This window comes from Pyrus communis, chromosome 8 (genome assembly GCF_041283825.1).
Source record: "Pyrus communis isolate YQ-2024b chromosome 8, ASM4128382v1, whole genome shotgun sequence".
Classification (NCBI taxonomy): Eukaryota; Viridiplantae; Streptophyta; class Magnoliopsida; order Rosales; family Rosaceae; genus Pyrus; species Pyrus communis.
The window spans coordinates 7,764,996-7,781,484 of record NC_142572.1 but is presented as its reverse complement, the minus strand read 5'-3'; the positions used below and the strand labels follow the sequence as shown (position 1 = coordinate 7,781,484).

Genomic DNA, 16,489 nt, shown 5'->3' with positions numbered 1-16,489 from the left:
TCTTTGCCGTTTGCACGAAATTCAAAAATAATTAAATAAAATTAGTACGACTACTCTATTTCTTTTATCTCCCAAGATCGAGGCTCGTCGTATAAGATCGAGGCTCGGTTATATACGACGCGCTTCCCAAAAAACAAAAAACCAAAACAAAAAAAAAAAAAAAAAAAGATTGGGGGATGCAACACGAGGACTTCCCAGGAGGTCACCCATCCTAGTACTACTCTCGCCCAAACTCGCTTAACTTCGGAGTTCTGATGGGATCCGGTGCATGTGAGTTGGTATGATCGCATCCGTTAGTCTACGACTTGTAATTGTATTTAACCATTTCTTTGCCGTTTGCACGAAATTCAAAAATAATTAAATAAAATTAGTACGACTACTCTATTTCTTTTATCTCCCAAGATCGAGGCTCGTCGTATAAGATCGAGGCTCGGTTATATACGACGCGCTTCCCAAAAAACAAAAAACCAAAACAAAAAAAAAAAAAAAAAAAAGATTGGGGGATGCAACACGAGGACTTCCCAGGAGGTCACCCATCCTAGTACTACTCTCGCCCAAACTCGCTTAACTTCGGAGTTCTGATGGGATCCGGTGCATGTGAGTTGGTATGATCGCATCCGTTAGTCTACGACTTGTAATTGTATTTAACCATTTCTTTGCCGTTTGCACGAAATTCAAAAATAATTAAATAAAATTAGTACGACTACTCTATTTCTTTTATCTCCCAAGATCGAGGCTCGTCGTATAAGATCGAGGCTCGGTTATATACGACGCGCTTCCCAAAAAACAAAAAACCAAAACAAAAAAAAAAAAAAAAAAAAGATTGGGGGATGCAACACGAGGACTTCCCAGGAGGTCACCCATCCTAGTACTACTCTCGCCCAAACTCGCTTAACTTCGGAGTTCTGATGGGATCCGGTGCATGTGAGTTGGTATGATCGCATCCGTTAGTCTACGACTTGTAATTGTATTTAACCATTTCTTTGCCGTTTGCACGAAATTCAAAAATAATTAAATAAAATTAGTACGACTACTCTATTTCTTTTATCTCCCAAGATCGAGGCTCGTCGTATAAGATCGAGGCTCGGTTATATACGACGCGCTTCCCAAAAAACAAAAAACCAAAACAAAAAAAAAAAAAAAAAAAAGATTGGGGGATGCAACACGAGGACTTCCCAGGAGGTCACCCATCCTAGTACTACTCTCGCCCAAACTCGCTTAACTTCGGAGTTCTGATGGGATCCGGTGCATGTGAGTTGGTATGATCGCATCCGTTAGTCTACGACTTGTAATTGTATTTAACCATTTCTTTGCCGTTTGCACGAAATTCAAAAATAATTAAATAAAATTAGTACGACTACTCTATTTCTTTTATCTCCCAAGATCGAGGCTCGTCGTATAAGATCGAGGCTCGGTTATATACGACGCGCTTCCCAAAAAACAAAAAACCAAAACAAAAAAAAAAAAAAAAAAAAGATTGGGGGATGCAACACGAGGACTTCCCAGGAGGTCACCCATCCTAGTACTACTCTCGCCCAAACTCGCTTAACTTCGGAGTTCTGATGGGATCCGGTGCATGTGAGTTGGTATGATCGCATCCGTTAGTCTACGACTTGTAATTGTATTTAACCATTTCTTTGCCGTTTGCACGAAATTCAAAAATAATTAAATAAAATTAGTACGACTACTCTATTTCTTTTATCTCCCAAGATCGAGGCTCGTCGTATAAGATCGAGGCTCGGTTATATACGACGCGCTTCCCAAAAAACAAAAAACCAAAACAAAAAAAAAAAAAAAAAAAAGATTGGGGGATGCAACACGAGGACTTCCCAGGAGGTCACCCATCCTAGTACTACTCTCGCCCAAACTCGCTTAACTTCGGAGTTCTGATGGGATCCGGTGCATGTGAGTTGGTATGATCGCATCCGTTAGTCTACGACTTGTAATTGTATTTAACCATTTCTTTGCCGTTTGCACGAAATTCAAAAATAATTAAATAAAATTAGTACGACTACTCTATTTCTTTTATCTCCCAAGATCGAGGCTCGTCGTATAAGATCGAGGCTCGGTTATATACGACGCGCTTCCCAAAAAACAAAAAACCAAAACAAAAAAAAAAAAAAAAAAAAGATTGGGGGATGCAACACGAGGACTTCCCAGGAGGTCACCCATCCTAGTACTACTCTCGCCCAAACTCGCTTAACTTCGGAGTTCTGATGGGATCCGGTGCATGTGAGTTGGTATGATCGCATCCGTTAGTCTACGACTTGTAATTGTATTTAACCATTTCTTTGCCGTTTGCACGAAATTCAAAAATAATTAAATAAAATTAGTACGACTACTCTATTTCTTTTATCTCCCAAGATCGAGGCTCGTCGTATAAGATCGAGGCTCGGTTATATACGACGCGCTTCCCAAAAAACAAAAAACCAAAACAAAAAAAAAAAAAAAAAAAAGATTGGGGGATGCAACACGAGGACTTCCCAGGAGGTCACCCATCCTAGTACTACTCTCGCCCAAACTCGCTTAACTTCGGAGTTCTGATGGGATCCGGTGCATGTGAGTTGGTATGATCGCATCCGTTAGTCTACGACTTGTAATTGTATTTAACCATTTCTTTGCCGTTTGCACGAAATTCAAAAATAATTAAATAAAATTAGTACGACTACTCTATTTCTTTTATCTCCCAAGATCGAGGCTCGTCGTATAAGATCGAGGCTCGGTTATATACGACGCGCTTCCCAAAAAACAAAAAACCAAAACAAAAAAAAAAAAAAAAAAAAGATTGGGGGATGCAACACGAGGACTTCCCAGGAGGTCACCCATCCTAGTACTACTCTCGCCCAAACTCGCTTAACTTCGGAGTTCTGATGGGATCCGGTGCATGTGAGTTGGTATGATCGCATCCGTTAGTCTACGACTTGTAATTGTATTTAACCATTTCTTTGCCGTTTGCACGAAATTCAAAAATAATTAAATAAAATTAGTACGACTACTCTATTTCTTTTATCTCCCAAGATCGAGGCTCGTCGTATAAGATCGAGGCTCGGTTATATACGACGCGCTTCCCAAAAAACAAAAAACCAAAACAAAAAAAAAAAAAAAAAAAAGATTGGGGGATGCAACACGAGGACTTCCCAGGAGGTCACCCATCCTAGTACTACTCTCGCCCAAACTCGCTTAACTTCGGAGTTCTGATGGGATCCGGTGCATGTGAGTTGGTATGATCGCATCCGTTAGTCTACGACTTGTAATTGTATTTAACCATTTCTTTGCCGTTTGCACGAAATTCAAAAATAATTAAATAAAATTAGTACGACTACTCTATTTCTTTTATCTCCCAAGATCGAGGCTCGTCGTATAAGATCGAGGCTCGGTTATATACGACGCGCTTCCCAAAAAACAAAAAACCAAAACAAAAAAAAAAAAAAAAAAAAGATTGGGGGATGCAACACGAGGACTTCCCAGGAGGTCACCCATCCTAGTACTACTCTCGCCCAAACTCGCTTAACTTCGGAGTTCTGATGGGATCCGGTGCATGTGAGTTGGTATGATCGCATCCGTTAGTCTACGACTTGTAATTGTATTTAACCATTTCTTTGCCGTTTGCACGAAATTCAAAAATAATTAAATAAAATTAGTACGACTACTCTATTTCTTTTATCTCCCAAGATCGAGGCTCGTCGTATAAGATCGAGGCTCGGTTATATACGACGCGCTTCCCAAAAAACAAAAAACCAAAACAAAAAAAAAAAAAAAAAAAAGATTGGGGGATGCAACACGAGGACTTCCCAGGAGGTCACCCATCCTAGTACTACTCTCGCCCAAACTCGCTTAACTTCGGAGTTCTGATGGGATCCGGTGCATGTGAGTTGGTATGATCGCATCCGTTAGTCTACGACTTGTAATTGTATTTAACCATTTCTTTGCCGTTTGCACGAAATTCAAAAATAATTAAATAAAATTAGTACGACTACTCTATTTCTTTTATCTCCCAAGATCGAGGCTCGTCGTATAAGATCGAGGCTCGGTTATATACGACGCGCTTCCCAAAAAACAAAAAACCAAAACAAAAAAAAAAAAAAAAAAAAGATTGGGGGATGCAACACGAGGACTTCCAGGAGGTCACCCATCCTAGTACTACTCTCGCCCAAACTCGCTTAACTTCGGAGTTCTGATGGGATCCGGTGCATGTGAGTTGGTATGATCGCATCCGTTAGTCTACGACTTGTAATTGTATTTAACCATTTCTTTGCCGTTTGCACGAAATTCAAAAATAATTAAATAAAATTAGTACGACTACTCTATTTCTTTTATCTCCCAAGATCGAGGCTCGTCGTATAAGATCGAGGCTCGGTTATATACGACGCGCTTCCCAAAAAACAAAAAACCAAAACAAAAAAAAAAAAAAAAAAAAGATTGGGGGATGCAACACGAGGACTTCCCAGGAGGTCACCCATCCTAGTACTACTCTCGCCCAAACTCGCTTAACTTCGGAGTTCTGATGGGATCCGGTGCATGTGAGTTGGTATGATCGCATCCGTTAGTCTACGACTTGTAATTGTATTTAACCATTTCTTTGCCGTTTGCACGAAATTCAAAAATAATTAAATAAAATTAGTACGACTACTCTATTTCTTTTATCTCCCAAGATCGAGGCTCGTCGTATAAGATCGAGGCTCGGTTATATACGACGCGCTTCCCAAAAAACAAAAAACCAAAACAAAAAAAAAAAAAAAAAAAAAGATTGGGGGATGCAACACGAGGACTTCCCAGGAGGTCACCCATCCTAGTACTACTCTCGCCCAAACTCGCTTAACTTCGGAGTTCTGATGGGATCCGGTGCATGTGAGTTGGTATGATCGCATCCGTTAGTCTACGACTTGTAATTGTATTTAACCATTTCTTTGCCGTTTGCACGAAATTCAAAAATAATTAAATAAAATTAGTACGACTACTCTATTTCTTTTATCTCCCAAGATCGAGGCTCGTCGTATAAGATCGAGGCTCGGTTATATACGACGCGCTTCCCAAAAAACAAAAAACCAAAACAAAAAAAAAAAAAAAAAAAAGATTGGGGGATGCAACACGAGGACTTCCCAGGAGGTCACCCATCCTAGTACTACTCTCGCCCAAACTCGCTTAACTTCGGAGTTCTGATGGGATCCGGTGCATGTGAGTTGGTATGATCGCATCCGTTAGTCTACGACTTGTAATTGTATTTAACCATTTCTTTGCCGTTTGCACGAAATTCAAAAATAATTAAATAAAATTAGTACGACTACTCTATTTCTTTTATCTCCCAAGATCGAGGCTCGTCGTATAAGATCGAGGCTCGGTTATATACGACGCGCTTCCCAAAAAACAAAAAACCAAAACAAAAAAAAAAAAAAAAAAAAAGATTGGGGGATGCAACACGAGGACTTCCCAGGAGGTCACCCATCCTAGTACTACTCTCGCCCAAACTCGCTTAACTTCGGAGTTCTGATGGGATCCGGTGCATGTGAGTTGGTATGATCGCATCCGTTAGTCTACGACTTGTAATTGTATTTAACCATTTCTTTGCCGTTTGCACGAAATTCAAAAATAATTAAATAAAATTAGTACGACTACTCTATTTCTTTTATCTCCCAAGATCGAGGCTCGTCGTATAAGATCGAGGCTCGGTTATATACGACGCGCTTCCCAAAAAACAAAAAACCAAAACAAAAAAAAAAAAAAAAAAAAGATTGGGGGATGCAACACGAGGACTTCCCAGGAGGTCACCCATCCTAGTACTACTCTCGCCCAAACTCGCTTAACTTCGGAGTTCTGATGGGATCCGGTGCATGTGAGTTGGTATGATCGCATCCGTTAGTCTACGACTTGTAATTGTATTTAACCATTTCTTTGCCGTTTGCACGAAATTCAAAAATAATTAAATAAAATTAGTACGACTACTCTATTTCTTTTATCTCCCAAGATCGAGGCTCGTCGTATAAGATCGAGGCTCGGTTATATACGACGCGCTTCCCAAAAAACAAAAAACCAAAACAAAAAAAAAAAAAAAAAAAAGATTGGGGGATGCAACACGAGGACTTCCCAGGAGGTCACCCATCCTAGTACTACTCTCGCCCAAACTCGCTTAACTTCGGAGTTCTGATGGGATCCGGTGCATGTGAGTTGGTATGATCGCATCCGTTAGTCTACGACTTGTAATTGTATTTAACCATTTCTTTGCCGTTTGCACGAAATTCAAAAATAATTAAATAAAATTAGTACGACTACTCTATTTCTTTTATCTCCCAAGATCGAGGCTCGTCGTATAAGATCGAGGCTCGGTTATATACGACGCGCTTCCCAAAAAACAAAAAACCAAAACAAAAAAAAAAAAAAAAAAAAGATTGGGGGATGCAACACGAGGACTTCCCAGGAGGTCACCCATCCTAGTACTACTCTCGCCCAAACTCGCTTAACTTCGGAGTTCTGATGGGATCCGGTGCATGTGAGTTGGTATGATCGCATCCGTTAGTCTACGACTTGTAATTGTATTTAACCATTTCTTTGCCGTTTGCACGAAATTCAAAAATAATTAAATAAAATTAGTACGACTACTCTATTTCTTTTATCTCCCAAGATCGAGGCTCGTCGTATAAGATCGAGGCTCGGTTATATACGACGCGCTTCCCAAAAAACAAAAAACCAAAACAAAAAAAAAAAAAAAAAAAGATTGGGGGATGCAACACGAGGACTTCCCAGGAGGTCACCCATCCTAGTACTACTCTCGCCCAAACTCGCTTAACTTCGGAGTTCTGATGGGATCCGGTGCATGTGAGTTGGTATGATCGCATCCGTTAGTCTACGACTTGTAATTGTATTTAACCATTTCTTTGCCGTTTGCACGAAATTCAAAAATAATTAAATAAATTCAAAAATAATTAAATAAAATTAGTACGACTACTCTATTTCTTTTATCTCCCAAGATCGAGGCTCGTCGTATAAGATCGAGGCTCGGTTATATACGACGCGCTTCCCAAAAAACAAAAAACCAAAACAAAAAAAAAAAAAAAAAAAAGATTGGGGGATGCAACACGAGGACTTCCCAGGAGGTCACCCATCCTAGTACTACTCTCGCCCAAACTCGCTTAACTTCGGAGTTCTGATGGGATCCGGTGCATGTGAGTTGGTATGATCGCATCCGTTAGTCTACGACTTGTAATTGTATTTAACCATTTCTTTGCCGTTTGCACGAAATTCAAAAATAATTAAATAAAATTAGTACGACTACTCTATTTCTTTTATCTCCCAAGATCGAGGCTCGTCGTATAAGATCGAGGCTCGGTTATATACGACGCGCTTCCCAAAAAACAAAAAACCAAAACAAAAAAAAAAAAAAAAAAAAGATTGGGGGATGCAACACGAGGACTTCCCAGGAGGTCACCCATCCTAGTACTACTCTCGCCCAAACTCGCTTAACTTCGGAGTTCTGATGGGATCCGGTGCATGTGAGTTGGTATGATCGCATCCGTTAGTCTACGACTTGTAATTGTATTTAACCATTTCTTTGCCGTTTGCACGAAATTCAAAAATAATTAAATAAAATTAGTACGACTACTCTATTTCTTTTATCTCCCAAGATCGAGGCTCGTCGTATAAGATCGAGGCTCGGTTATATACGACGCGCTTCCCAAAAAACAAAAAACCAAAACAAAAAAAAAAAAAAAAAAAAGATTGGGGGATGCAACACGAGGACTTCCCAGGAGGTCACCCATCCTAGTACTACTCTCGCCCAAACTCGCTTAACTTCGGAGTTCTGATGGGATCCGGTGCATGTGAGTTGGTATGATCGCATCCGTTAGTCTACGACTTGTAATTGTATTTAACCATTTCTTTGCCGTTTGCACGAAATTCAAAAATAATTAAATAAAATTAGTACGACTACTCTATTTCTTTTATCTCCCAAGATCGAGGCTCGTCGTATAAGATCGAGGCTCGGTTATATACGACGCGCTTCCCAAAAAACAAAAAACCAAAACAAAAAAAAAAAAAAAAAAAAGATTGGGGGATGCAACACGAGGACTTCCCAGGAGGTCACCCATCCTAGTACTACTCTCGCCCAAACTCGCTTAACTTCGGAGTTCTGATGGGATCCGGTGCATGTGAGTTGGTATGATCGCATCCGTTAGTCTACGACTTGTAATTGTATTTAACCATTTCTTTGCCGTTTGCACGAAATTCAAAAATAATTAAATAAAATTAGTACGACTACTCTATTTCTTTTATCTCCCAAGATCGAGGCTCGTCGTATAAGATCGAGGCTCGGTTATATACGACGCGCTTCCCAAAAAACAAAAAACCAAAACAAAAAAAAAAAAAAAAAAAAGATTGGGGGATGCAACACGAGGACTTCCCAGGAGGTCACCCATCCTAGTACTACTCTCGCCCAAACTCGCTTAACTTCGGAGTTCTGATGGGATCCGGTGCATGTGAGTTGGTATGATCGCATCCGTTAGTCTACGACTTGTAATTGTATTTAACCATTTCTTTGCCGTTTGCACGAAATTCAAAAATAATTAAATAAAATTAGTACGACTACTCTATTTCTTTTATCTCCCAAGATCGAGGCTCGTCGTATAAGATCGAGGCTCGGTTATATACGACGCGCTTCCCAAAAAACAAAAAACCAAAACAAAAAAAAAAAAAAAAAAAAGATTGGGGGATGCAACACGAGGACTTCCCAGGAGGTCACCCATCCTAGTACTACTCTCGCCCAAACTCGCTTAACTTCGGAGTTCTGATGGGATCCGGTGCATGTGAGTTGGTATGATCGCATCCGTTAGTCTACGACTTGTAATTGTATTTAACCATTTCTTTGCCGTTTGCACGAAATTCAAAAATAATTAAATAAAATTAGTACGACTACTCTATTTCTTTTATCTCCCAAGATCGAGGCTCGTCGTATAAGATCGAGGCTCGGTTATATACGACGCGCTTCCCAAAAAACAAAAAACCAAAACAAAAAAAAAAAAAAAAAAAAGATTGGGGGATGCAACACGAGGACTTCCCAGGAGGTCACCCATCCTAGTACTACTCTCGCCCAAACTCGCTTAACTTCGGAGTTCTGATGGGATCCGGTGCATGTGAGTTGGTATGATCGCATCCGTTAGTCTACGACTTGTAATTGTATTTAACCATTTCTTTGCCGTTTGCACGAAATTCAAAAATAATTAAATAAAATTAGTACGACTACTCTATTTCTTTTATCTCCCAAGATCGAGGCTCGTCGTATAAGATCGAGGCTCGGTTATATACGACGCGCTTCCCAAAAAACAAAAAACCAAAACAAAAAAAAAAAAAAAAAAAAGATTGGGGGATGCAACACGAGGACTTCCCAGGAGGTCACCCATCCTAGTACTACTCTCGCCCAAACTCGCTTAACTTCGGAGTTCTGATGGGATCCGGTGCATGTGAGTTGGTATGATCGCATCCGTTAGTCTACGACTTGTAATTGTATTTAACCATTTCTTTGCCGTTTGCACGAAATTCAAAAATAATTAAATAAAATTAGTACGACTACTCTATTTCTTTTATCTCCCAAGATCGAGGCTCGGTTATATACGACGCGCTTCCCAAAAAACAAAAAACCAAAACAAAAAAAAAAAAAAAAAAAAGATTGGGGGATGCAACACGAGGACTTCCCAGGAGGTCACCCATCCTAGTACTACTCTCGCCCAAACTCGCTTAACTTCGGAGTTCTGATGGGATCCGGTGCATGTGAGTTGGTATGATCGCATCCGTTAGTCTACGACTTGTAATTGTATTTAACCATTTCTTTGCCGTTTGCACGAAATTCAAAAATAATTAAATAAAATTAGTACGACTACTCTATTTCTTTTATCTCCCAAGATCGAGGCTCGTCGTATAAGATCGAGGCTCGGTTATATACGACGCGCTTCCCAAAAAACAAAAAACCAAAACAAAAAAAAAAAAAAAAAAAAGATTGGGGGATGCAACACGAGGACTTCCCAGGAGGTCACCCATCCTAGTACTACTCTCGCCCAAACTCGCTTAACTTCGGAGTTCTGATGGGATCCGGTGCATGTGAGTTGGTATGATCGCATCCGTTAGTCTACGACTTGTAATTGTATTTAACCATTTCTTTGCCGTTTGCACGAAATTCAAAAATAATTAAATAAAATTAGTACGACTACTCTATTTCTTTTATCTCCCAAGATCGAGGCTCGTCGTATAAGATCGAGGCTCGGTTATATACGACGCGCTTCCCAAAAAACAAAAAACCAAAACAAAAAAAAAAAAAAAAAAAAGATTGGGGGATGCAACACGAGGACTTCCCAGGAGGTCACCCATCCTAGTACTACTCTCGCCCAAACTCGCTTAACTTCGGAGTTCTGATGGGATCCGGTGCATGTGAGTTGGTATGATCGCATCCGTTAGTCTACGACTTGTAATTGTATTTAACCATTTCTTTGCCGTTTGCACGAAATTCAAAAATAATTAAATAAAATTAGTACGACTACTCTATTTCTTTTATCTCCCAAGATCGAGGCTCGTCGTATAAGATCGAGGCTCGGTTATATACGACGCGCTTCCCAAAAAACAAAAAACCAAAACAAAAAAAAAAAAAAAAAAAAGATTGGGGGATGCAACACGAGGACTTCCCAGGAGGTCACCCATCCTAGTACTACTCTCGCCCAAACTCGCTTAACTTCGGAGTTCTGATGGGATCCGGTGCATGTGAGTTGGTATGATCGCATCCGTTAGTCTACGACTTGTAATTGTATTTAACCATTTCTTTGCCGTTTGCACGAAATTCAAAAATAATTAAATAAAATTAGTACGACTACTCTATTTCTTTTATCTCCCAAGATCGAGGCTCGTGTATAAGATCGAGGCTCGGTTATATACGACGCGCTTCCCAAAAAACAAAAAACCAAAACAAAAAAAAAAAAAAAAAAAAGATTGGGGGATGCAACACGAGGACTTCCCAGGAGGTCACCCATCCTAGTACTACTCTCGCCCAAACTCGCTTAACTTCGGAGTTCTGATGGGATCCGGTGCATGTGAGTTGGTATGATCGCATCCGTTAGTCTACGACTTGTAATTGTATTTAACCATTTCTTTGCCGTTTGCACGAAATTCAAAAATAATTAAATAAAATTAGTACGACTACTCTATTTCTTTTATCTCCCAAGATCGAGGCTCGTCGTATAAGATCGAGGCTCGGTTATATACGACGCGCTTCCCAAAAAACAAAAAACCAAAACAAAAAAAAAAAAAAAAAAAAGATTGGGGGATGCAACACGAGGACTTCCCAGGAGGTCACCCATCCTAGTACTACTCTCGCCCAAACTCGCTTAACTTCGGAGTTCTGATGGGATCCGGTGCATGTGAGTTGGTATGATCGCATCCGTTAGTCTACGACTTGTAATTGTATTTAACCATTTCTTTGCCGTTTGCACGAAATTCAAAAATAATTAAATAAAATTAGTACGACTACTCTATTTCTTTTATCTCCCAAGATCGAGGCTCGTCGTATAAGATCGAGGCTCGGTTATATACGACGCGCTTCCCAAAAAACAAAAAACCAAAACAAAAAAAAAAAAAAAAAAAAGATTGGGGGATGCAACACGAGGACTTCCCAGGAGGTCACCCATCCTAGTACTACTCTCGCCCAAACTCGCTTAACTTCGGAGTTCTGATGGGATCCGGTGCATGTGAGTTGGTATGATCGCATCCGTTAGTCTACGACTTGTAATTGTATTTAACCATTTCTTTGCCGTTTGCACGAAATTCAAAAATAATTAAATAAAATTAGTACGACTACTCTATTTCTTTTATCTCCCAAGATCGAGGCTCGTCGTATAAGATCGAGGCTCGGTTATATACGACGCGCTTCCCAAAAAACAAAAAACCAAAACAAAAAAAAAAAAAAAAAAAAGATTGGGGGATGCAACACGAGGACTTCCCAGGAGGTCACCCATCCTAGTACTACTCTCGCCCAAACTCGCTTAACTTCGGAGTTCTGATGGGATCCGGTGCATGTGAGTTGGTATGATCGCATCCGTTAGTCTACGACTTGTAATTGTATTTAACCATTTCTTTGCCGTTTGCACGAAATTCAAAAATAATTAAATAAAATTAGTACGACTACTCTATTTCTTTTATCTCCCAAGATCGAGGCTCGTCGTATAAGATCGAGGCTCGGTTATATACGACGCGCTTCCCAAAAAACAAAAAACCAAAACAAAAAAAAAAAAAAAAAAAAGATTGGGGGATGCAACACGAGGACTTCCCAGGAGGTCACCCATCCTAGTACTACTCTCGCCCAAACTCGCTTAACTTCGGAGTTCTGATGGGATCCGGTGCATGTGAGTTGGTATGATCGCATCCGTTAGTCTACGACTTGTAATTGTATTTAACCATTTCTTTGCCGTTTGCACGAAATTCAAAAATAATTAAATAAAATTAGTACGACTACTCTATTTCTTTTATCTCCCAAGATCGAGGCTCGTCGTATAAGATCGAGGCTCGGTTATATACGACGCGCTTCCCAAAAAACAAAAAACCAAAACAAAAAAAAAAAAAAAAAAAAGATTGGGGGATGCAACACGAGGACTTCCCAGGAGGTCACCCATCCTAGTACTACTCTCGCCCAAACTCGCTTAACTTCGGAGTTCTGATGGGATCCGGTGCATGTGAGTTGGTATGATCGCATCCGTTAGTCTACGACTTGTAATTGTATTTAACCATTTCTTTGCCGTTTGCACGAAATTCAAAAATAATTAAATAAAATTAGTACGACTACTCTATTTCTTTTATCTCCCAAGATCGAGGCTCGTCGTATAAGATCGAGGCTCGGTTATATACGACGCGCTTCCCAAAAAACAAAAAACCAAAACAAAAAAAAAAAAAAAAAAAAGATTGGGGGATGCAACACGAGGACTTCCCAGGAGGTCACCCATCCTAGTACTACTCTCGCCCAAACTCGCTTAACTTCGGAGTTCTGATGGGATCCGGTGCATGTGAGTTGGTATGATCGCATCCGTTAGTCTACGACTTGTAATTGTATTTAACCATTTCTTTGCCGTTTGCACGAAATTCAAAAATAATTAAATAAAATTAGTACGACTACTCTATTTCTTTTATCTCCCAAGATCGAGGCTCGTCGTATAAGATCGAGGCTCGGTTATATACGACGCGCTTCCCAAAAAACAAAAAACCAAAACAAAAAAAAAAAAAAAAAAAAGATTGGGGGATGCAACACGAGGACTTCCCAGGAGGTCACCCATCCTAGTACTACTCTCGCCCAAACTCGCTTAACTTCGGAGTTCTGATGGGATCCGGTGCATGTGAGTTGGTATGATCGCATCCGTTAGTCTACGACTTGTAATTGTATTTAACCATTTCTTTGCCGTTTGCACGAAATTCAAAAATAATTAAATAAAATTAGTACGACTACTCTATTTCTTTTATCTCCCAAGATCGAGGCTCGTCGTATAAGATCGAGGCTCGGTTATATACGACGCGCTTCCCAAAAAACAAAAAACCAAAACAAAAAAAAAAAAAAAAAAAGATTGGGGGATGCAACACGAGGACTTCCCAGGAGGTCACCCATCCTAGTACTACTCTCGCCCAAACTCGCTTAACTTCGGAGTTCTGATGGGATCCGGTGCATGTGAGTTGGTATGATCGCATCCGTTAGTCTACGACTTGTAATTGTATTTAACCATTTCTTTGCCGTTTGCACGAAATTCAAAAATAATTAAATAAAATTAGTACGACTACTCTATTTCTTTTATCTCCCAAGATCGAGGCTCGTCGTATAAGATCGAGGCTCGGTTATATACGACGCGCTTCCCAAAAAACAAAAAACCAAAACAAAAAAAAAAAAAAAAAAAAGATTGGGGGATGCAACACGAGGACTTCCCAGGAGGTCACCCATCCTAGTACTACTCTCGCCCAAACTCGCTTAACTTCGGAGTTCTGATGGGATCCGGTGCATGTGAGTTGGTATGATCGCATCCGTTAGTCTACGACTTGTAATTGTATTTAACCATTTCTTTGCCGTTTGCACGAAATTCAAAAATAATTAAATAAAATTAGTACGACTACTCTATTTCTTTTATCTCCCAAGATCGAGGCTCGTCGTATAAGATCGAGGCTCGGTTATATACGACGCGCTTCCCAAAAAACAAAAAACCAAAACAAAAAAAAAAAAAAAAAAAAGATTGGGGGATGCAACACGAGGACTTCCCAGGAGGTCACCCATCCTAGTACTACTCTCGCCCAAACTCGCTTAACTTCGGAGTTCTGATGGGATCCGGTGCATGTGAGTTGGTATGATCGCATCCGTTAGTCTACGACTTGTAATTGTATTTAACCATTTCTTTGCCGTTTGCACGAAATTCAAAAATAATTAAATAAAATTAGTACGACTACTCTATTTCTTTCATCTCCCAAGATCGAGGCTCGTCGTATAAGATCGAGGCTCGGTTATATACGACGCGCTTCCCAAAAAACAAAAAACCAAAACAAAAAAAAAAAAAAAAAAAAGATTGGGGGATGCAACACGAGGACTTCCCAGGAGGTCACCCATCCTAGTACTACTCTCGCCCAAACTCGCTTAACTTCGGAGTTCTGATGGGATCCGGTGCATGTGAGTTGGTATGATCGCATCCGTTAGTCTACGACTTGTAATTGTATTTAACCATTTCTTTGCCGTTTGCACGAAATTCAAAAATAATTAAATAAAATTAGTACGACTACTCTATTTCTTTCATCTCCCAAGATCGAGGCTCGTCGTATAAGATCGAGGCTCGGTTATATACGACGCGCTTCCCAAAAACAAAAAACCAAAACAAAAAAAAAAAAAAAAAAAAGATTGGGGGATGCAACACGAGGACTTCCCAGGAGGTCACCCATCCTAGTACTACTCTCGCCCAAACTCGCTTAACTTCGGAGTTCTGATGGGATCCGGTGCATGTGAGTTGGTATGATCGCATCCGTTAGTCTACGACTTGTAATTGTATTTAACCATTTCTTTGCCGTTTGCACGAAATTCAAAAATAATTAAATAAAATTAGTACGACTACTCTATTTCTTTATCTCCCAAGATCGAGGCTCGTCGTATAAGATCGAGGCTCGGTTATATACGACGCGCTTCCCAAAAAACAAAAAACCAAAACAAAAAAAAAAAAAAAAAAAAAGATTGGGGGATGCAACACGAGGACTTCCCAGGAGGTCACCCATCCTAGTACTACTCTCGCCCAAACTCGCTTAACTTCGGAGTTCTGATGGGATCCGGTGCATGTGAGTTGGTATGATCGCATCCGTTAGTCTACGACTTGTAATTGTATTTAACCATTTCTTTGCCGTTTGCACGAAATTCAAAAATAATTAAATAAAATTAGTACGACTACTCTATTTCTTTTATCTCCCAAGATCGAGGCTCGTCGTATAAGATCGAGGCTCGGTTATATACGACGCGCTTCCCAAAAAACAAAAAACCAAACAAAAAAAAAAAAAAAAAAAAGATTGGGGGATGCAACACGAGGACTTCCCAGGAGGTCACCCATCCTAGTACTACTCTCGCCCAAACTCGCTTAACTTCGGAGTTCTGATGGGATCCGGTGCATGTGAGTTGGTATGATCGCATCCGTTAGTCTACGACTTGTAATTGTATTTAACCATTTCTTTGCCGTTTGCACGAAATTCAAAAATAATTAAATAAAATTAGTACGACTACTCTATTTCTTTTATCTCCCAAGATCGAGGCTCGTCGTATAAGATCGAGGCTCGGTTATATACGACGCGCTTCCCAAAAAACAAAAAACCAAAACAAAAAAAAAAAAAAAAAAAAGATTGGGGGATGCAACACGAGGACTTCCCAGGAGGTCACCCATCCTAGTACTACTCTCGCCCAAACTCGCTTAACTTCGGAGTTCTGATGGGATCCGGTGCATGTGAGTTGGTATGATCGCATCCGTTAGTCTACGACTTGTAATTGTATTTAACCATTTCTTTGCCGTTTGCACGAAATTCAAAAATAATTAAATAAAATTAGTACGACTACTCTATTTCTTTTATCTCCCAAGATCGAGGCTCGTCGTATAAGATCGAGGCTCGGTTATATACGACGCGCTTCCCAAAAAACAAAAAACCAAAACAAAAAAAAAAAAAAAAAAAAAGATTGGGGGATGCAACACGAGGACTTCCCAGGAGGTCACCCATCCTAGTACTACTCTCGCCCAAACTCGCTTAACTTCGGAGTTCTGATGGGATCCGGTGCATGTGAGTTGGTATGATCGCATCCGTTAGTCTACGACTTGTAATTGTATTTAACCATTTCTTTGCCGTTTGCACGAAATTCAAAAATAATTAAATAAAATTAGTACGACTACTCTATTTTCTTTTATCTCCCAAGATCGAGGCTCGTCGTATAAGATCGAGGCTCGGTTATATACGACGCGCTTCCCAAAAAACAAAAAAC

General features: G+C 40.0%; 50 non-coding genes across 50 annotated transcripts; all 50 read right to left on the bottom strand.

Annotated features, from left to right (window-relative positions):
- Positions 1 to 173: 173 nt before the first annotated feature.
- On the bottom strand, positions 174 to 292 carry LOC148694757 (5S ribosomal RNA). The gene has a single exon (XR_015965819.1). It is a non-coding gene; the product is annotated as a 5S ribosomal RNA (ribosomal RNA).
- Positions 293 to 500: 208 nt separating this feature from the next.
- LOC148694756 (5S ribosomal RNA) lies at positions 501 to 619 on the bottom strand. Its single transcript, XR_015965818.1, has one exon. It is a non-coding gene; the product is annotated as a 5S ribosomal RNA (ribosomal RNA).
- Positions 620 to 827: 208 nt separating this feature from the next.
- LOC148694755 (5S ribosomal RNA) lies at positions 828 to 946 on the bottom strand. Its single transcript, XR_015965817.1, has one exon. It is a non-coding gene; the product is annotated as a 5S ribosomal RNA (ribosomal RNA).
- Positions 947 to 1,154: 208 nt separating this feature from the next.
- Positions 1,155 to 1,273, bottom strand: LOC148694754 (5S ribosomal RNA). Its single transcript, XR_015965816.1, has one exon. It is a non-coding gene; the product is annotated as a 5S ribosomal RNA (ribosomal RNA).
- A 208-nt stretch (positions 1,274 to 1,481) lies between these two features.
- LOC148694753 (5S ribosomal RNA) lies at positions 1,482 to 1,600 on the bottom strand. Its single transcript, XR_015965815.1, has one exon. It is a non-coding gene; the product is annotated as a 5S ribosomal RNA (ribosomal RNA).
- Positions 1,601 to 1,808: 208 nt separating this feature from the next.
- On the bottom strand, positions 1,809 to 1,927 carry LOC148694752 (5S ribosomal RNA). Its single transcript, XR_015965814.1, has one exon. It is a non-coding gene; the product is annotated as a 5S ribosomal RNA (ribosomal RNA).
- A 208-nt stretch (positions 1,928 to 2,135) lies between these two features.
- Positions 2,136 to 2,254, bottom strand: LOC148694751 (5S ribosomal RNA). Its single transcript, XR_015965813.1, has one exon. It is a non-coding gene; the product is annotated as a 5S ribosomal RNA (ribosomal RNA).
- A 208-nt stretch (positions 2,255 to 2,462) lies between these two features.
- LOC148694750 (5S ribosomal RNA) lies at positions 2,463 to 2,581 on the bottom strand. The gene has a single exon (XR_015965812.1). It is a non-coding gene; the product is annotated as a 5S ribosomal RNA (ribosomal RNA).
- A 208-nt stretch (positions 2,582 to 2,789) lies between these two features.
- Positions 2,790 to 2,908, bottom strand: LOC148694749 (5S ribosomal RNA). The gene has a single exon (XR_015965811.1). It is a non-coding gene; the product is annotated as a 5S ribosomal RNA (ribosomal RNA).
- A 208-nt stretch (positions 2,909 to 3,116) lies between these two features.
- On the bottom strand, positions 3,117 to 3,235 carry LOC148694748 (5S ribosomal RNA). Its single transcript, XR_015965810.1, has one exon. It is a non-coding gene; the product is annotated as a 5S ribosomal RNA (ribosomal RNA).
- Positions 3,236 to 3,443: 208 nt separating this feature from the next.
- On the bottom strand, positions 3,444 to 3,562 carry LOC148694747 (5S ribosomal RNA). Its single transcript, XR_015965809.1, has one exon. It is a non-coding gene; the product is annotated as a 5S ribosomal RNA (ribosomal RNA).
- Positions 3,563 to 3,770: 208 nt separating this feature from the next.
- On the bottom strand, positions 3,771 to 3,889 carry LOC148694746 (5S ribosomal RNA). Its single transcript, XR_015965808.1, has one exon. It is a non-coding gene; the product is annotated as a 5S ribosomal RNA (ribosomal RNA).
- A 208-nt stretch (positions 3,890 to 4,097) lies between these two features.
- LOC148694745 (5S ribosomal RNA) lies at positions 4,098 to 4,215 on the bottom strand. Its single transcript, XR_015966047.1, has one exon. It is a non-coding gene; the product is annotated as a 5S ribosomal RNA (ribosomal RNA).
- A 208-nt stretch (positions 4,216 to 4,423) lies between these two features.
- Positions 4,424 to 4,542, bottom strand: LOC148694744 (5S ribosomal RNA). Its single transcript, XR_015965807.1, has one exon. It is a non-coding gene; the product is annotated as a 5S ribosomal RNA (ribosomal RNA).
- A 209-nt stretch (positions 4,543 to 4,751) lies between these two features.
- Positions 4,752 to 4,870, bottom strand: LOC148694743 (5S ribosomal RNA). The gene has a single exon (XR_015965806.1). It is a non-coding gene; the product is annotated as a 5S ribosomal RNA (ribosomal RNA).
- A 208-nt stretch (positions 4,871 to 5,078) lies between these two features.
- LOC148694742 (5S ribosomal RNA) lies at positions 5,079 to 5,197 on the bottom strand. Its single transcript, XR_015965805.1, has one exon. It is a non-coding gene; the product is annotated as a 5S ribosomal RNA (ribosomal RNA).
- Positions 5,198 to 5,406: 209 nt separating this feature from the next.
- LOC148694741 (5S ribosomal RNA) lies at positions 5,407 to 5,525 on the bottom strand. The gene has a single exon (XR_015965804.1). It is a non-coding gene; the product is annotated as a 5S ribosomal RNA (ribosomal RNA).
- Positions 5,526 to 5,733: 208 nt separating this feature from the next.
- Positions 5,734 to 5,852, bottom strand: LOC148694740 (5S ribosomal RNA). Its single transcript, XR_015965803.1, has one exon. It is a non-coding gene; the product is annotated as a 5S ribosomal RNA (ribosomal RNA).
- A 208-nt stretch (positions 5,853 to 6,060) lies between these two features.
- On the bottom strand, positions 6,061 to 6,179 carry LOC148694739 (5S ribosomal RNA). Its single transcript, XR_015965802.1, has one exon. It is a non-coding gene; the product is annotated as a 5S ribosomal RNA (ribosomal RNA).
- Positions 6,180 to 6,387: 208 nt separating this feature from the next.
- Positions 6,388 to 6,506, bottom strand: LOC148694738 (5S ribosomal RNA). Its single transcript, XR_015965801.1, has one exon. It is a non-coding gene; the product is annotated as a 5S ribosomal RNA (ribosomal RNA).
- A 207-nt stretch (positions 6,507 to 6,713) lies between these two features.
- LOC148694737 (5S ribosomal RNA) lies at positions 6,714 to 6,832 on the bottom strand. Its single transcript, XR_015965800.1, has one exon. It is a non-coding gene; the product is annotated as a 5S ribosomal RNA (ribosomal RNA).
- Positions 6,833 to 7,060: 228 nt separating this feature from the next.
- On the bottom strand, positions 7,061 to 7,179 carry LOC148694736 (5S ribosomal RNA). Its single transcript, XR_015965798.1, has one exon. It is a non-coding gene; the product is annotated as a 5S ribosomal RNA (ribosomal RNA).
- A 208-nt stretch (positions 7,180 to 7,387) lies between these two features.
- On the bottom strand, positions 7,388 to 7,506 carry LOC148694735 (5S ribosomal RNA). Its single transcript, XR_015965797.1, has one exon. It is a non-coding gene; the product is annotated as a 5S ribosomal RNA (ribosomal RNA).
- A 208-nt stretch (positions 7,507 to 7,714) lies between these two features.
- Positions 7,715 to 7,833, bottom strand: LOC148694734 (5S ribosomal RNA). Its single transcript, XR_015965796.1, has one exon. It is a non-coding gene; the product is annotated as a 5S ribosomal RNA (ribosomal RNA).
- Positions 7,834 to 8,041: 208 nt separating this feature from the next.
- On the bottom strand, positions 8,042 to 8,160 carry LOC148694733 (5S ribosomal RNA). The gene has a single exon (XR_015965795.1). It is a non-coding gene; the product is annotated as a 5S ribosomal RNA (ribosomal RNA).
- A 208-nt stretch (positions 8,161 to 8,368) lies between these two features.
- On the bottom strand, positions 8,369 to 8,487 carry LOC148694732 (5S ribosomal RNA). Its single transcript, XR_015965794.1, has one exon. It is a non-coding gene; the product is annotated as a 5S ribosomal RNA (ribosomal RNA).
- A 208-nt stretch (positions 8,488 to 8,695) lies between these two features.
- Positions 8,696 to 8,814, bottom strand: LOC148694731 (5S ribosomal RNA). The gene has a single exon (XR_015966120.1). It is a non-coding gene; the product is annotated as a 5S ribosomal RNA (ribosomal RNA).
- Positions 8,815 to 9,022: 208 nt separating this feature from the next.
- LOC148694730 (5S ribosomal RNA) lies at positions 9,023 to 9,141 on the bottom strand. Its single transcript, XR_015966119.1, has one exon. It is a non-coding gene; the product is annotated as a 5S ribosomal RNA (ribosomal RNA).
- A 208-nt stretch (positions 9,142 to 9,349) lies between these two features.
- Positions 9,350 to 9,468, bottom strand: LOC148694729 (5S ribosomal RNA). The gene has a single exon (XR_015966118.1). It is a non-coding gene; the product is annotated as a 5S ribosomal RNA (ribosomal RNA).
- A 188-nt stretch (positions 9,469 to 9,656) lies between these two features.
- Positions 9,657 to 9,775, bottom strand: LOC148694728 (5S ribosomal RNA). Its single transcript, XR_015966117.1, has one exon. It is a non-coding gene; the product is annotated as a 5S ribosomal RNA (ribosomal RNA).
- Positions 9,776 to 9,983: 208 nt separating this feature from the next.
- On the bottom strand, positions 9,984 to 10,102 carry LOC148694727 (5S ribosomal RNA). Its single transcript, XR_015966116.1, has one exon. It is a non-coding gene; the product is annotated as a 5S ribosomal RNA (ribosomal RNA).
- A 208-nt stretch (positions 10,103 to 10,310) lies between these two features.
- Positions 10,311 to 10,429, bottom strand: LOC148694726 (5S ribosomal RNA). Its single transcript, XR_015966115.1, has one exon. It is a non-coding gene; the product is annotated as a 5S ribosomal RNA (ribosomal RNA).
- A 208-nt stretch (positions 10,430 to 10,637) lies between these two features.
- On the bottom strand, positions 10,638 to 10,756 carry LOC148694725 (5S ribosomal RNA). Its single transcript, XR_015966113.1, has one exon. It is a non-coding gene; the product is annotated as a 5S ribosomal RNA (ribosomal RNA).
- A 207-nt stretch (positions 10,757 to 10,963) lies between these two features.
- On the bottom strand, positions 10,964 to 11,082 carry LOC148694724 (5S ribosomal RNA). The gene has a single exon (XR_015966108.1). It is a non-coding gene; the product is annotated as a 5S ribosomal RNA (ribosomal RNA).
- A 208-nt stretch (positions 11,083 to 11,290) lies between these two features.
- Positions 11,291 to 11,409, bottom strand: LOC148694723 (5S ribosomal RNA). Its single transcript, XR_015966100.1, has one exon. It is a non-coding gene; the product is annotated as a 5S ribosomal RNA (ribosomal RNA).
- Positions 11,410 to 11,617: 208 nt separating this feature from the next.
- Positions 11,618 to 11,736, bottom strand: LOC148694722 (5S ribosomal RNA). Its single transcript, XR_015966099.1, has one exon. It is a non-coding gene; the product is annotated as a 5S ribosomal RNA (ribosomal RNA).
- A 208-nt stretch (positions 11,737 to 11,944) lies between these two features.
- On the bottom strand, positions 11,945 to 12,063 carry LOC148694721 (5S ribosomal RNA). The gene has a single exon (XR_015966098.1). It is a non-coding gene; the product is annotated as a 5S ribosomal RNA (ribosomal RNA).
- A 208-nt stretch (positions 12,064 to 12,271) lies between these two features.
- On the bottom strand, positions 12,272 to 12,390 carry LOC148694720 (5S ribosomal RNA). Its single transcript, XR_015966097.1, has one exon. It is a non-coding gene; the product is annotated as a 5S ribosomal RNA (ribosomal RNA).
- Positions 12,391 to 12,598: 208 nt separating this feature from the next.
- LOC148694719 (5S ribosomal RNA) lies at positions 12,599 to 12,717 on the bottom strand. Its single transcript, XR_015966096.1, has one exon. It is a non-coding gene; the product is annotated as a 5S ribosomal RNA (ribosomal RNA).
- Positions 12,718 to 12,925: 208 nt separating this feature from the next.
- LOC148694718 (5S ribosomal RNA) lies at positions 12,926 to 13,044 on the bottom strand. The gene has a single exon (XR_015966095.1). It is a non-coding gene; the product is annotated as a 5S ribosomal RNA (ribosomal RNA).
- Positions 13,045 to 13,252: 208 nt separating this feature from the next.
- LOC148694717 (5S ribosomal RNA) lies at positions 13,253 to 13,371 on the bottom strand. Its single transcript, XR_015966093.1, has one exon. It is a non-coding gene; the product is annotated as a 5S ribosomal RNA (ribosomal RNA).
- A 207-nt stretch (positions 13,372 to 13,578) lies between these two features.
- Positions 13,579 to 13,697, bottom strand: LOC148694716 (5S ribosomal RNA). The gene has a single exon (XR_015966092.1). It is a non-coding gene; the product is annotated as a 5S ribosomal RNA (ribosomal RNA).
- Positions 13,698 to 13,905: 208 nt separating this feature from the next.
- LOC148694715 (5S ribosomal RNA) lies at positions 13,906 to 14,024 on the bottom strand. The gene has a single exon (XR_015966091.1). It is a non-coding gene; the product is annotated as a 5S ribosomal RNA (ribosomal RNA).
- A 208-nt stretch (positions 14,025 to 14,232) lies between these two features.
- LOC148694714 (5S ribosomal RNA) lies at positions 14,233 to 14,351 on the bottom strand. The gene has a single exon (XR_015966090.1). It is a non-coding gene; the product is annotated as a 5S ribosomal RNA (ribosomal RNA).
- Positions 14,352 to 14,559: 208 nt separating this feature from the next.
- Positions 14,560 to 14,678, bottom strand: LOC148694713 (5S ribosomal RNA). Its single transcript, XR_015966086.1, has one exon. It is a non-coding gene; the product is annotated as a 5S ribosomal RNA (ribosomal RNA).
- A 207-nt stretch (positions 14,679 to 14,885) lies between these two features.
- Positions 14,886 to 15,004, bottom strand: LOC148694712 (5S ribosomal RNA). The gene has a single exon (XR_015966075.1). It is a non-coding gene; the product is annotated as a 5S ribosomal RNA (ribosomal RNA).
- A 208-nt stretch (positions 15,005 to 15,212) lies between these two features.
- LOC148694711 (5S ribosomal RNA) lies at positions 15,213 to 15,331 on the bottom strand. Its single transcript, XR_015966064.1, has one exon. It is a non-coding gene; the product is annotated as a 5S ribosomal RNA (ribosomal RNA).
- A 207-nt stretch (positions 15,332 to 15,538) lies between these two features.
- LOC148694710 (5S ribosomal RNA) lies at positions 15,539 to 15,657 on the bottom strand. Its single transcript, XR_015966052.1, has one exon. It is a non-coding gene; the product is annotated as a 5S ribosomal RNA (ribosomal RNA).
- A 208-nt stretch (positions 15,658 to 15,865) lies between these two features.
- On the bottom strand, positions 15,866 to 15,984 carry LOC148694709 (5S ribosomal RNA). The gene has a single exon (XR_015966040.1). It is a non-coding gene; the product is annotated as a 5S ribosomal RNA (ribosomal RNA).
- A 209-nt stretch (positions 15,985 to 16,193) lies between these two features.
- On the bottom strand, positions 16,194 to 16,312 carry LOC148694708 (5S ribosomal RNA). The gene has a single exon (XR_015966028.1). It is a non-coding gene; the product is annotated as a 5S ribosomal RNA (ribosomal RNA).
- Between the last annotated feature and the right edge of the window lie 177 nt (positions 16,313 to 16,489).